Source organism: Puma concolor, chromosome B4 (genome assembly GCF_028749965.1).
Source record: "Puma concolor isolate L17-30 chromosome B4, mPumCon1.1.hap2, whole genome shotgun sequence".
Classification (NCBI taxonomy): Eukaryota; Metazoa; Chordata; class Mammalia; order Carnivora; family Felidae; genus Puma; species Puma concolor.
Window position 1 is genome coordinate 75,097,316 of NC_141673.1, and position 15,728 is coordinate 75,113,043.

Genomic DNA, 15,728 nt, shown 5'->3' on the forward strand with positions numbered 1-15,728 from the left:
AGTTTTTGAGCAGAGCATGCTATAATGTGAGTCAAAGATTAACATGAGAGCAATGCCCAGAATTGATTGGAACACTTGGCTGTTGGATGGATGCAAAGAAAATATTTATGAGGCTCCCGCCAGAATGTAGGTGTGAGGTAGTGAGGTGTAACACTTGCAGACTTCAATTAGTATGGAAATCATTCAGTCGTTAAAAAAAATTTGGGGGGCACTTCCTGTAAACCACTGTTGTGGTTGGGACTAGAGATAGACCTATAAGAAACATACCTGTTCGCAGCCACCTCACAGACTAATGGAGAGACTTTTTCATCAGTATGTTAATTAAATGGTGGATAGTGTTATGGAAGCTCTTAGGGTGTGTGAATAACTTAGCTTTATGATGGAAAGATATTTGAACTGAGTCTTTTTGAATAAGTTCCAGGCTTAGTGAGGGAGAAAGAAATTCTAGGTGGCATGTAATTTTCAAAAACCCCCTGGTTTGAAAGGACCAGTCATGTGTCGGCAATAGTGAGAAGTTTTATTTATTTATTTAATTTTTATTTGTTTTCCCTTTAAGTGTTTTCTTTTTAATTAATTATTTTATTATTTTTTTTAATATATGAAATTTATTGTCAAATTGGTTTCCATACAATACCCAGTGCTCATCCCAAAAGGAGCCCTCCTCAATATCCATCACCCACGCTCCCCTCTCTCCCACCCCCCATCAACCCTCAGTTTGTTCTCAGTTTTTAAGAGTCTCTTATGGTTTGGCTCTCTCCCTCTCTAACTTTTTTTTTTCCTTCCCCTCCTCCATGGTCTTCTGTTAAGTTTCTCAGGATCCACATAAGAGTGAACACATGGTATCTGTCTTTCTCTGTATGGCTTCACTTAGCATAACACTCTCTAGTTCCATCCACATTGCTACAAAGGGCCATATTTCATTCTTTCTCATTGCCACATAGTACTCCATTGTGTATATAAACCACAATTTCTTAATCCATTCATCAGTTGATGGACCTTTAGGCTCTTTCCATAATTTGGCTATTGTTGAGAGTGCTGCTATAAACATTAGGGTACAAGTGCCCCTATGCATCAGTACTCCTGTATCCAATAGTGAGAAGTTTTAAAGCAGCTGGTTGGAGGGCTGTGATTACTGTTGGGAAATTTGAGGGTGACATAGAAAGGCTGTCTTCAGTAGGTATGAGTAGAACTTTAAATCCCTTGCATTCTCTTTAGCAGTACATTGAATTTATTTTGCTTATTCAAAGTACTAAAAATAATTTCCAAAATAATACCACTTTGTGATGAAAAACTAGCCTCTCCATAATATTTTACAACTTAAATCATGTCAATAATATGCTTTTCAGAATATTTCAAAAAGGGTGACATTTCTAAACAAATTGGTGCTGGGGAAAGTGTTATAATTTAGTACTAATAGATCATTCGTGTTTGGCTCCATACAAAATACAGGATATAAAGGTGTCTTAAAAATCTAATTGTGTTGGGGCGCCTGGGTGGCTCAGTTGTTTAAGCGTCCGACTTCAGCTCAGGTCATGATCTCGCAGTCCGTGAGTTCAAGCCCCGGGTCGGGCTCTGTGCTGACCGCTCAGAGCCTGGAGCCTGTTTCGGATTCTGTGTCTCCCTCTCTCTCTGACCCTCCCCCATTCATGCTCTTTCTCTCTCTGTCTCAAAAATAATTAACGTTAAAAAAAAAAATTAAAAAAAAAAATCTAATTGTGCAGGGGTGCCTGGGTGGCTCAGTCGGTTAAGTGCCCGACTTTGGCTCAGGTCATGATCTTGTGGTTCATGAGTACCGGCCCCAGATTGGGCTCTCTGCTGGCAGCTCAGAGCCTGGAGCCTGCTTTGGATTCTGTGTCTCCCTCTTTCTCTGCCCCTCCCCCGCTCATGCTCTGTCTCTCAAAAATAAATAAACATTTAAAAAAATTCGGTGCAGTGGCCATTTTAAGGAAGATGGATTTGGCTAACAGCTTGATTACAAGTTAATATCTTAATGCTGAGGATATTAGTAATTTTGTCATTGACAAAATTAGGATAAAGACTATTTATTATAAAGGTATCATAGTGTTGTGGGAGGAAAAGATTTAAGACTTGCTTTCACAGCACATTAATTTACCTGAGTTCTAATATCCTCATGTAGCTAACGTTTTAGCAGTTGTACAGTGTTATTAGGATCAAATGAGTTAATGATGGCCAACATATTTACAAACTGGTAAGATATTGTTTGCTGTTATCTCCAGAAAGTCTTAGGTTAATTTTCTATCTTATATCTAAATATGGCAATAAAAATATCCCTCATATTCAGGTATCTGAATTTTCCAGGTAAAAAGTGAATATAGTTTGCTAATGAGAGTGGTTTGTATAAGACTAATCTTCCCTGAAGATGACCGTTATAAACCACAGACAGAATGTTAAAACTGTTTAAGGCATTGGAAAACACCATCTCCAAAGGTGGGTTGGAACTGAGGGGTTTTGATTCTCAAAGTCTACATTTATGACTTTTTACTTGAGGACAGCCCTTAATCTATACTGGACAGCTATAACTTAAGTAGAAAACTACAGCTTTATTGGCTTACAGTGTCAATGGCTAGAGTTTGGGGTGGGCAGAGTGGGATGGAATTTGAAGGTGAAAATCCAGGAAAAGAATGACTCATATAGGAGGAAATCCCTCAAATCTGAATAGTAATTTACTGCAAATATTTACTGACCTCAGAACTATGAATATACAGGAGAGATTCCTTGGAGCCTGTGGAAAACAATAATTACAATATGATAAAAACTGGGAGAGATTTTATTTCTTGCCCATGGGAGGAGTGACATATTTGGATTTTGAAACTTGAGGCTGCAGCTTAGGTTTTCTATTAGAACTGCAGAAGGATCATGCCTTAGAAATAAAGACTTTGTTGCATGACTAAGGATTTGCCCCAAGACCAAGCCAAAACTGAAACAGATTCACACTAACCCAAGTATAAAACCAAAGCTCCCCAAACTCAAGGAGGCTGATAGGAAAAGGTCAGCATTATTGGGAGAAGAGAACAAAATCTAAGAGTCTTTATAGTTTATCATTCACGATACTCACAACACAAAAAATTATTAGACATGTGAATAAACAGAACTTATGATACATAATTAAAAGAAAATTGGCCAATATAGACACACCTCAAGATGATGCAAATGATGGGGCGCCTGGGTGGCGCAGTCGGTTAAGCGTCCGACTTCAGCCTGGTCACGATCTCGCGGTCCGTGAGTTCGAGCCCCGCGTCAGGCTCTGGGCTGATGGCTCAGAGCCTGGAGCCTGTTTCCGATTCTGTGTCTCCCTCTCTCTCTGCCCCTCCCCCGTTCATGCTCTGTCTCCCTCTGTCCCAAAAATAAATAAATGTTGAAAAAAAAAATTAAAAAAAAAAAAAGATGATGCAAATGTTGGAATTAACAGAAAAAGACTTTAAAGCAGCTATTATTAATGTGGTGAAGGACTTAGCAAACAAGATAGTCATGTTGAGTGACCAGATGGTGAATCTCTGCAAAGAAATGTAAACTATAAAAAGAGAACCAAGTATAAATTCTAATACTATAAGTACAATGTCTGAAATTATAAATTAAATTAAAACTTAAAAAATCCATTGGATGGGCTTAACAAATTGAAGATGACAGAAGATAGGGTCTGGAGACTTGAAGGCAGATCCATTGATATCATCTAATACGAAAATGAGAAAATAAAAAAGTTGAAAAAGAAAAAAGCCTCAGTGACCTAGGATACAATGTTGAATATTCTTATATACCTCTAATTAATTCTAAGTAGTCTAATATACATTAGACTTTTGTCTACATTTGTTGAGGTCCAACAAAAAGAGAATGAGGGAAAAATGTGTTAAAAAAAAAAAAAAGAGGGGCGCCTGGGTGGCTCAGTCGGTTAAGCGTCCGACTTTAGCTCAGGGCATGATCTCACGGTCCATGAGTTTGAGCCCCACGTCGGGCTCTGTGCTGACAGCTTGGAGGCTGGAGCGTGCTTCAGATTCTGTGTCTCCCCCTCTCTCTGACCCTCCCCCATTCATGCTCTGTCTCTCTCTGTCTCAAAAATAAATAAACATTAAAAAAAATTAAAAAAGAAAGAGAAAGCAAAAAAAAAAAAAAAAGCAGCCAACTTCCAAAATTTGGTTGAAACACTAATTACTGATTCCAGACCATAGTGAATCCCAAGTATGATAAATATAAAGATGAGCAAACACAAGCATATCATAATCACACAGCTGACAACAGAAGGTCCAGAGAAAATTAGGATCCCAGGGAAAAAAAAAAAAAAAAGACACATTACAGGAACAGCAATAGAAATGATGGCCAACTTTACAAGAGGAACATTAGAAGGTCTGGAGACAATGGCATGTCGTCATTAAAATACAGGTGACTTTTGAACAATGTGGGTTTGAACATATTTTTTTTGATAAATATGGTATAGTATTGTAGATGTATTCTCTCTTATGATTTTTCTTCTCTCCAGCTTTTCTATTGTAAGAATACAGTACATAATACATATCACATACAAAATACGTGTTAATTAACTTAATTGAATTTTATTTGTAAGGCTTCCAGTTAACAGTAGGTTAAGGTTTTAGGGGAGTCAGAAGCTATTTTTAGATTTTTGACTGCACAGGGTGGGTGCCCTCACTCCCATGTTGCTCAGGGGTCAACTGTACTGAAAGAAAAATGTCAGTCTGGTAGGAGAATATCCTTCAAAATATAGGTAAAATAAAAATGTTTTCAGATAAAGTAGAATTAAGAGAATCTCACCACCAGACCAACTGTATTGTAAGAAGTTCTTCAGACTGAGGGAGATGATCCTAGATAAAAGCTCATCTACAGTAAGGAAGAATACCAACTATCATAATAGGCTAAATATAAAGGACATTATCTGTTTTTTGTTTCTTTGTTTTTGCCTCAAACTTTTCAAAGACCTGTGACTTTACATTTAAATGTAATGCATAGAGCTATAGAATATATGATGACAATAGTAAAAAAGTTGAGGGGAGTAAATGGAAATTCTACATGTTTCTGAAGAGTTATAATATTATCTTTAAATAATAACGATGCATGTTTTTATCCTCAGAACAACCACCAGAATACATTATACAAAATACATAGTTAAGAAGCCATTATAAGAATTAAGATGGAATATTTAAAATACTTGGATAAGCTAAACAAAGGCTAGAAAAGGAAGAACACAGGTAAAAACAATGGATGGAACAAATGGAAGGCAAATAGTGAATGGTAGACTTAAAACCCAATTATTACAACAATTATAAAGGGTAAAAATTTCCATTGTGCACAAAAAGCATGACACAAGCCTATGTTGTCTAAAAGTGACACAATTTAGGCATTATGGCATATGGCATTATAGCCATAGATAGGTTAAAAGTAAGAGATCTATGCAAACAGTTAAGTATAAGAAAGCTAGTGTGGTTATGTTAATAATCACACAAAGTAAGACTTTAAGATAAGCGGTATTACCAGTGATAAAAGGGGACATTTCATAATGATAATACAATGAACTAATCAGAAATAATAATGATAAAAAATGTATAGTTTCTTTAGAGAGCTTTCAAGATGCATAAACACAAATTAGCCGATGGTAGTTGCACGATATTGTGAATGGACTTAATGTTAATAGATCTTTACACCTAAAAATGATCAAGAGGTAAACTTTATTTTATTTATATTTCACTACAATAAAATAAAAAAGCTTTGCAGAACTAAAGGAAAAAATAGATCAATCCAGGCTCATATTTGGAGAATTTGAAACTTTTTGCAACTGATAAAAACAACCAGACAAAAAGTTAGATTATAGGAAAACCAGACAACACTGTTAACTGCCTCTTTCAGATTGACATTAGACATTCTCTAAAACTGACCATATCCTGGACCATAAAATAAATGTTAATAAATTTTAAAAATGAATCTTAACAGCATATGGCTTCTGACCATACCAGAATTAAATTAAATATTAGTAAGATAGCCAGAAAATCTTCAAAAACCAGCATGTTCTAAATAACTTATGAATCTAAGGAGAAATCAGAAGGAAAAATTAGAAAATAGTTTTAAATGGAAAGAAAATGCAGTATGTCAAAATGGGTGGAATTCAGCCTCAGCCGTGTTTAGGGGAAAGTATGTAGCTAAAGTGATTATATTAGAGGAGGAAAAATCAGATGGTCTAAGTTTCATGTAAGGCTAGAAAAATATGGGCATGTTAAACCCAGAGAGAACAGAAGAAAATAATAAAGACTGGAAGTCAATGTGATAGAAAGCAGATAAGCAATAGAAAAAATTAACAATGTTGATTCTTTGGAAAGGTTAGTAAAATTGATAAACTGATTATGACTTATTAAACCGGTTAAGAAGAAAAAGCTAAAGCACAATTTATCAGTATCAGGAGTAAAAAAGAGCACATCATTGCAGTGGACGTTATTAGGATAATGAGGGAACACTTTGAACAACTTTGTGCCAATAACTTCAACAACTTAGAGGAGATGGGCATATTGCTTAAAAATCACAGCACTACCAAAAACTGGGCGCAGATAAAATGGAAAAGTAAAGTAAAGGATCTAGAATTGCCAAAACCATTTTGAAGAACAAAGTTGGGAGAGTTTTGCCTGATTTCAAGACTTAGCATAAAGCTAAAGTAATCAAGACAGACTGGTAAGGATAGATAATCAATTAGTGAAATAGAACAACATGGATGTATCTCAAAAACATTATGATTGAAAGAAGCTAGATGCAAGAGAGTAGAGTCTCCATAATTCCATATGAAGTTCATTAACCTGCAAAATAAGCTATGGGAACAGAAATTCAGTCATTGGTTGTCTGGGGCAGTGGAGATTGACTGGAAAGCAGATGGGTATAGAGAATTTCCTGGATGATGGAAATGTTCTGTTTTTTTTATTAGGATGGTTATAAGGATACACACACACACACACACACACACACACACACTCTCATATATATATATATATATTTTTTTTTTTTCCCAAACTCTTAGAATGGTATACCTTGGAATTCTTTATTCTACGCAAAATTTCCCTAAAAAATGTTAACCTGCACCTTCTGTCAGCTCCCTCCATTATACCCCTTTTCTGCATTGGCCAGTGACTAATATAAATGTTGTTTTTGCCATGACACTTTTTCTAACTATCTTTGTTGAAATAACTTTTGTCCTTTATTCCTAGACTATGCCCAAACTTCAGTCATAGCAATTAAATGTAATCCTGTTTTGTTCGATGATTACTAGTATATAAGTTCCTTGAAGCAAAGGATGTCTGTGAATCATTGTATCTCCAAAATCCCTAGCGCAGAGCTTTGGATATAAAGCTCTGAAAAAAAAAAAAAAAAAAACTGAGTGGAAAAAAAAAAAGACAATATGTGTGTAGATGTGATTGTGTGTGCTTTATTTCTAGCACTAGTACTGTGCATTTTGTGCAAGTCCCTATATTTTGCCATGTAGTTTAAAACTACTTAATATCTGTGCAAAATACATTCATTTGTTTAATATCACATCTTATTCTGTCAAAGTAAGCATATTTTGCTGCTTTTATTATAATCACAACTCTCTAAGTAACCTTGGTCAAACTACCTATCTCATATACCAATATCAAATTACTTCGAGGTGTTTCCCCTACCTACGTAGAATTAACATTTTCTTATGTTTGCATATTTGGCAAGATTTTTTGTTAACACAGAATCTTTCACCAGGTAACACAAAATTTGCTCATTTGCTGGTCATATATTGTCTGCTTTTTACTTGAAAGATTCCAACGGGGACATGCTGATTTTTTTTTTCTTATGTACTTTCAGCCTTGGTCTCTTATTTACTCTCTGCTGCCATCAGGTTATCAGATATGTCAGTCATCAGTGTTGATGTTCTACATGGTCCTTGAAGGCAAAGAAGAATTAATTTACCAGCCTGGAATCTCAATTTTCAGTGTTTTATTATTTTAATTTTTTATCTGTTAAAATGGAGTTGTGAGTCTTGCGCTAAATTTGAAAAATATGTTATCAAGTGAGTTGTAATTACAGCAGGTGGCTAGATTCAGTATTATCTTTTTGCATCTAAAACTTGCCTGAAGTAGAAACATATTACATACGTTATAATTGATCTTTGGTGATTATCATGTAAATATCTTGTGATTAATATATGATGGTGAGCATTTCTTTTGTAAATCCAAGAATAGTGATCTTTTAGTAAATATATCACTCACATGATTATTAAGTATATGAGAAGTCTGTGAAAAAACTCAAAATCCATAGGAACATTGAAGTCAGGTAGCTCAAGATGTAGTGGTGAAGGAGCAGTGTTCTTGAATGTGTTTTGAAAGGGTTGGACTATGCCTTTTTAAGGGGAAAATATTTCACTACCCTAAACAGGGCACAGTGATATATATCAGAAAGTTCCAGCTTGGGGGGATGTTTTTGGATTGACACAGCACTACACTGTCTCTGGTTTTAAGTGCATTCATGATGCTTAAGGATTGGTGTAGAGTTTGGCATTTAATGTACATTAAAGGTGATGTTTGCTGGGTAAACAGAAAAGCAACTCAGAAAGATCATAGGAATTCAGCCTTAGCTTTCCAAGCAAATAAAGCAAATCTTCATTAGGTATCACTTTCAAAGAATGTTCTGATTCTAACTGCTGACCCTTTTTATTTTCAATGAACCGTTTCAAGAGAAAAAAAAAAGGTGTAGTTTATTTCATAGTTCTGTGTAAAAGGATGCTCGTTGGAAACGGTAGAGTTTTAAAGAATAAGGCTTAGTATCTTAATAGTTATGATATTCCTCTTCTGCATGCTATGCAGAAAAGGGCTAACATAAACCAGATTTGTAAATCAATAGGAAATAGATATAAACAGAATGCAAGCTAGAAGACAGAGGATGGAAATAAAACTATTGGAATTATATATATAGTTTTGTCACCCTTTTTTGGTGTATTCTAAGACAGTATTGGATATTAGAGAATATTGCTACAAATCCTTACTATCTCAGGGACAAACTTCACAGATTGTCACTGAGCTAATCTAAGTGTTTTGAAAAATAACAAGATTCTCTGTGACTAGAGTATAAGGTGGAGATTTGGTTTAAAAATACATACTTTTAACAGTGTGAGGTTGAGCGACAAGGAAGTGATTATTGAACTGTACCTTAATGCTCTCATGGCCTATTAGAATAATTGGTTAAATGACTGCAGTGTCCAAAAAACCTTTATATGCTTCTCAGAGTGAAGTGTCTTCCCTTAGTAGAACTCAAGACCTATAAAAACAATTCCATACCATTTGTTTTAAATATAACATATTGTAATACAACTTCCTTAGCCATGATAGTTTTTCTATAATAGCTTGACTTGTAATTAAAACCATAAATCATTCAGCTCTTCTATCATAAGGCATTTGCAACCTTTTTTACACTGGGAATTTAAGGAAGAAAAACAGGAGAAGAGAAATGAACAGAACATGGATGCAGGGTGTAGTTCCTCACTCCTGCACAATTCATTTTGGAAGGGGAGAGGCTTGGAGAGGCTTTTGAGAAGGAGAGATTGAAAAAACAAAGTGTTATGGAAAGCAGGGTTAGATCTGTCATGCCCCTTATGTAATATATTTTAAAAGGATCAAATCAAAAAGACAATTTTCTGTTCCCAGTCATCTTTTAAAACTATCTCCTGCCATGTATGTTACTTATATTTTTCCTGCATGAAAAATGTATGTGTATGTTAAAGAAAAAAGATACTCAAATTCAGTTTGGTGCAGTGTTCAAAGCGAGCAGTACAAGTTTACCCTCACAAATGAGATATTTTCTTTTAATTAATAGCTGATTATTTTTATAGTGACACTCTGGTGTTGAGAATAATAAGATATTCGTTTGACACCAGCAGGTCTTTGTTGTTAAATTTGCATTTCCCCTGCTCCCTATGACTGGGGGTGGACTGTTCCCAGGTAGCCCCTTTGCACATGAAGTTAAAGTAAATTAATGTTCTGTTTTATGATTTCTGCAGAATTGTTAACTAATCATTAAACATTTATTATAGCTTGACTTACAATAAATATATTTATTATAGGAGCCAAATTGCCTAGATTTTAATCCTAGTTCCACTGCATACTGGTTCTGTATCTAATTTGTACCTGGTTTCTTTGTCTTTAAAATGGGGATAATAGGGGTGCCTGGGTGGCTCAGTTGGTTAAGCATCCGACTTCAGCTCAGGGCATGATCTCGCGGTTTGTGGGTTCAAGCCCCCGCGTGGGGTGCTGTGCTGACTGCTTGCTCAGAGCCTGGAGCCTGCTTTGGATTCTGTGTCTCCCTCTCTGTCTCTCCCCTGCCCCGCTCACACTGTCTACCTCTCTCTCTCAAATAAATAAATGGTAATAAATAAATAAATAAATAGGAGATAATCATGATACCCACCTAATAGAGTTGTTGTGAAGACAAATGAATTAAGGTTTCTTAAGCCCTTTGAATAGTGCTTGGCACATACTAACTAGTGCTATGTATTAGCTATTACTGTTGGCTGCTGTTAAGTGGTGACATGAATAAGCTACATTCAAGTAGATTTTTTTCATGTATTTGGAACATAATCATTACCTTGTGGAACTACTGGAGAATAAGTAATGTGTTCATCATGTTATCAGTAGACCAGATTATCAGATAACCATGTTGTTATCATGAGAGAAGTGGGACAATTATGAACTACACAGCTCTGTGTCTTAAATGGCCATCTATTAGAGCATATTTGCCTTCAGTTTTGTAGGTGGGAGCAGCATGATTCTTTTAAGACAATAATGGTGGTGAATGCACAGTACAACGCAGGACCTCTTTGGTTTTGTGTGAGGTACCTGAGTCTGCTCGGCCACCATGGGAAGGACTGTCACCAGGGAATGCAGAATCTTTGGTTCACAGAGCTTCAGCTCTTGGCACTGGGAAGAAGGCTTAATAGGTGAGGTGAAATAGCTGGGCTTGTCTCCTTTGGTGATAGCTGGCCCACCCACACCATTTGAAAGCATTGCTTACCATTTGAGGGCCCATCCTTAGTTTTCTGGTAGGCAGGTGCTGGTGTGGCTAGTTGGCCCAGAAACTATCTCATTTGTTAACTTCAGTTGAGAAAGTTAAAAAAGATAGCTCAGTGAGTGAGCAGGATGCCACAGGAGATTCTAAAGAATTTTAGAATTTCTGAAAATATGGCAGTTTTGCTCGAGTCCACCTACTTTCCCTTCCTGTCAGCTTGGTATGCCTCTAGAAGATAAATAGCTTTTGCCTTAAAGTGTGGACCTTGGGTGCTCATTGTTTACTTTCACCCCTTGAGTTTTTAAAAACAGAGTGGTGGTTCTCAGTCCTGACTGCACATTAGTACCACCTGGGGAGCTTTTAATAAAGCAGAATTTCCTGGGCTTGGAGCCCAGGCCAGTTAATCAAAATCCTGGGTCGGTAGGGCCTGGACACTGTAATGTTTTAAAAGTACCTCCCACCTCCATTCTATTGTGAAACTAAGGTTTAGAACCCTTGATTTAACTCACGATGATGAGCTCTTCCATATCAATAGCTAACTACTTGTTTGGGGGTTGACTGCCCTGGTTTATCAGTAGACTGTCTTATTGGTACATTCTCTATCATTTATCTGGTTCCCTATTCCCTTGGATTTAGAGGACTCATGGTGAGTTCTGAATACATACTGCCTTAACTGAGCCTAGAGAGTTCCTGCTTTTTTAATCTCATAAAATTTTTATCAGTAACACAGCAAAAGTAATCCCTTATTTTTCCTATTCTCCAGTGTGCGCATCAACAGAGCAACAGTTTTCCTCGGGAAAGAAATTGGTTAGTTCTACCTACTGGATATTTGTGTGGATGATACAGCCAGGAAAGACAAGTTACATTGAATTGATTGAGAGGTGAGGGAGTCAGGGAGGTAAATTTCTTTATATATCTATCTCTATATCTATCCCTATATCGATCCATCTATAGATCTATTGATCTATCTATATAGATCAATTTATCTATCTATCTAGATCAAAAAAAATTTTTTTTTTTTTGCTGAGATTCTTCACCATTCTAGGTACCATCTGTATAATTTCACTTAATTATCCCAGATGTCCTATGAAATAGACACTGTTACCTGTGCATTAAAATACTAAATAATTTGACCAGGGTTTTGTGGTTAGTATGTCCAGAACTGAATGCAACCCAGGTCTGTTCCTATGCTCTTTCCATCATAAACAACAGCTACCTCCCCCTCCCCCCCCCCCCCCCCCCCCCACACACACATTTTGTATTTGGTCTCTACAAAGCTTTGGAAATTTATTACTATCAAAATACTTTTGTCAGTGTTTGGGAGGAAAAAATTTCCTCAGACCTTCTGAGTTCTTCTGCCTGGTCTAAGAATTAAATTCATGTGAGACCACTTAACAAGAGAAAAACAAAAGTTTAATGACCTGTACTTCCTGTATGTATGGGAGAGACCCAGGTAAAACTGAGTAACTCCCTGAAATGGCCAAAGCCATCACTCTAAATACCATCTTCATCTAAAGACAAAAGATGATGTTGGGTGGAGATGGGAAGTCAGTTTAGACAGGTTATCAGGAAAACAGCATGAACAGGGGTAAGTTTGTAATGCAGATTTAAGTTTTGCCTTCTCCACTGATAAGAATTCTGGAGACTGAGTCATCCCCCTCTTATTGGCACAGAGGGAGACACCCTTACAAGTAGAGATTGTAAATGTAAATGTCTCCTACAAAAGGGTGACTTCTGTATGGTTTTCAAAGCTTTCTCTGTGCTTGCAATTTGTTAAAAATAATCAGTCCAAGATAATCCTTATGCCAGAGAGACCCATTTTGGGGGGCAAATTCTATTCCTCTACATCATGAAAGATAAATAAAATATAGTAAAATAATCTCCTTCGTTTTACTTCTAGAAGTGAAGCGTTAGGTTGTACATGTATGAAAAATGTTTTATTTTGCCTAGTCTCTGGAACCAACCAGGCTTTAATATCCTTCAAAAGTTGGCAGATGAGTGCCACCCACCTTAGTGTTAGGGCATTGAAATGTATATTTCAGATCATAACCCTTATATTTTAAAGGACTGGAGAGCCCAAGTATTCTGTCTTCTATAGCTTGGTTTAGAAACATAGGCTAATATGTATGTTTGCAATTTTCTTTTTGTGTTTTCTGTTTTCTTTCCTTCTCTTTTTCCTTTCAGTTTTTAAAAATACTGTGTCCTAGGATTAAATAGTGAGTAGTAAAATGCACAGTATTCTGTGAGCATCATTGGGCCTGAAAATGGTTCAGTTTCTATATTCATTTCAAGGGCTGCTTTGAAGTATTCTCTGTAGCTCTGTAATCTTAATGCATCATTAAGGAGTTTGGAGAAAAGAAGGAAAACTCATGAAAGGTGTAGACAAATGACACATGAAGGCTTCCATTTTGAAGATTTTTAAATTTATTTCCTAATCCAATGTATTTATGTTTGCCTTTTATTGCTTTTCTTTTATGTAATTGGCAGTAATTGGCAATACAATTGTGTATAAATTTTTCTTCAAGAGAGAACACAAGCAAATAAAAATGTCATTCATTTACAGCAATAAAACATACATTAGAATAACAGATTTGGTTATAAAAGGTAACATCTAAGGGGAAGCTGCCACAAGTACACATTTGTGTAAACTGATCTCAGCACTCATCTGAAGACTCTTCAGAAGTCTTCTTCACATGAGACGTCTTCTTCAGAAAAGGTCTGATTGTATCTGGAATAACAAAAAGGTTCATTGGAAGGAATTACTGTGCAACTAAGTTTACAGAGCTAACTGATCCAGAATTGCTACATGAACTTCTATGCGAATGTGAACTATACTTATTTTCTGTCTAGTTAATACAGAAAGTTTAGATGAATAGCTGTTTTTGTAACATTTCACAAAATATTTACTAAGTGCCTACTGTGTGCAAGATATTTTATTAGGTGCTTTATCGAATGCAAAGTTAAATACACAATCAGGTGGGACAGGCAAATAATTTATTATAAAACAAGGTACAGAGACATAAATGGATGTTAAAACACTGTGTTCTGTAGGTTACCATAGTAAGGAATGATGAAATGTTGGTATAATTATCACAGCCCATGGATTAAAATAAGATTAATGGATTAATAAGATTTTATTTAATACTGAAGGCCAAGTGATTAATTAATCATTATAAAAACTTTGTTTACTTTAAAAAATCTTAAAAGTTTTCTCATTCCGTGTGTAGTTTTAGTTGCCGTTTGGAATGAGAGATGTTTTTTGTTTTGTTTCAAGTTGTTATTTAAATATTAGTTAATATAAAGTGTAATATTAGTTTCAGTGATTCATTTACACACAACACCCAGTCCTCATCACAAATGCCCTCCTTAATACACATCACCCATTTAACCTACCCCCCACTCACCTCCTCTCCAGCAAACCTCAGTTTGTTCTCTTTGTTAAGTCTGTTTCATGGTTTGCTTCTCTCTTTTTCCCACTGTGTTCATCTGTTTTGTTTCTTAAATTTCACATATTTGAAATCATATGGTATTTGTCTTTCCCTGAATTATTTCACTTAGCATAATACACTCTAGCTCCACCCATATCATTCAAATGGGAAGATTTCATTCCTTTTAATGACTGAGTAATATTCCTTTGTATATGTATATATTTTTATCTATCAGTTGATGGACATTTGGACTCTTGCTGTAATTTGGCTGTTGTTGATAATGGTGCTGTAGATACTGGGGTGCATGTGTCCCTTTGAATCAATATTTTTGTATCCTTTGGGTAAATACCTAGTAGTGTGATTGCTACGTTGTAGGGTAGTTCTATTTTTAACTTTTTGAGGAGCCACTGTACTCTTCCAGAGTAGCTGCACCAGATTGCATTCCCACCAACAGTGTAAGAGGGTTCCCCTTTCTCTGCATCCTTGCCAACAACTGTTGTTTCCTGTGTTTTTAATTTTAGCCTTTCTGACAGGTATGAGGTGGTATCTCATTGTAGTTTTGATTTGTATTTCCATGATGATGAGTGATGTTCAGCATCTTTGATGTGTCTGTTAGCCATCTGAATGTATGTCTTCTTTGGAAGAATGTTTCGTCATGTTTTCTGCCCATTTCTTAACTGGGTTGTTTGTGTTGGGGGTGTTGAGTTTGATAAGTTCTTTTATAAACTTTGGATACCAATCCTTTATCAGGTATGTCATTTGCAAATATCTTGGAGGGAGAGGTATTCTTAACACCCATGTGACAATTATATTTTTTTCTCTGCTGTTTGTGGAATTAAAATGAATTTGTTTGAAAAGTAATGGACTTATTTCACAAAGATATACTACTAGAGGCATCAAGGCTTGCTTACTCCACTTTGGATTTAACACAGCTTAAAAGTTGGAATAGCTTTGAAAACTGTATTGAGTCAAATGACTTCTAATTGATTTATGATAATCTGATTGATTATCAGTGGGTATGGTTGTTATGTAATCACAATTGGCCCTCTGAGCTCTACCATCATGAATCTGCCATGAAATATACCCAGGGAATTTGGATCAACAGAAAACATAACACCTGTCATAGATTCATAGAAGTTTCCATTTGAAGACCTTGAAGTTTATCTAATCTAACCCCTCCATTCAAAAAGATTGAGGTCCAACATCAAAGAGATAATAGGAGATCAGTCTAGTGGTCAGAATAATTTTGGAGATATCTTTGATATTGATGTA

The 15,728-nt window shown here is 35.9% G+C and overlaps 1 protein-coding gene across 1 annotated transcript in view; it reads left to right on the forward strand.

The window, feature by feature from the left end:
• SLC2A13 (solute carrier family 2 member 13) overlaps positions 1-15,728 on the forward strand; it is a 387,878-nt gene that overhangs the window by 63,518 nt on the left and 308,632 nt on the right. The window lies entirely within an intron of this gene.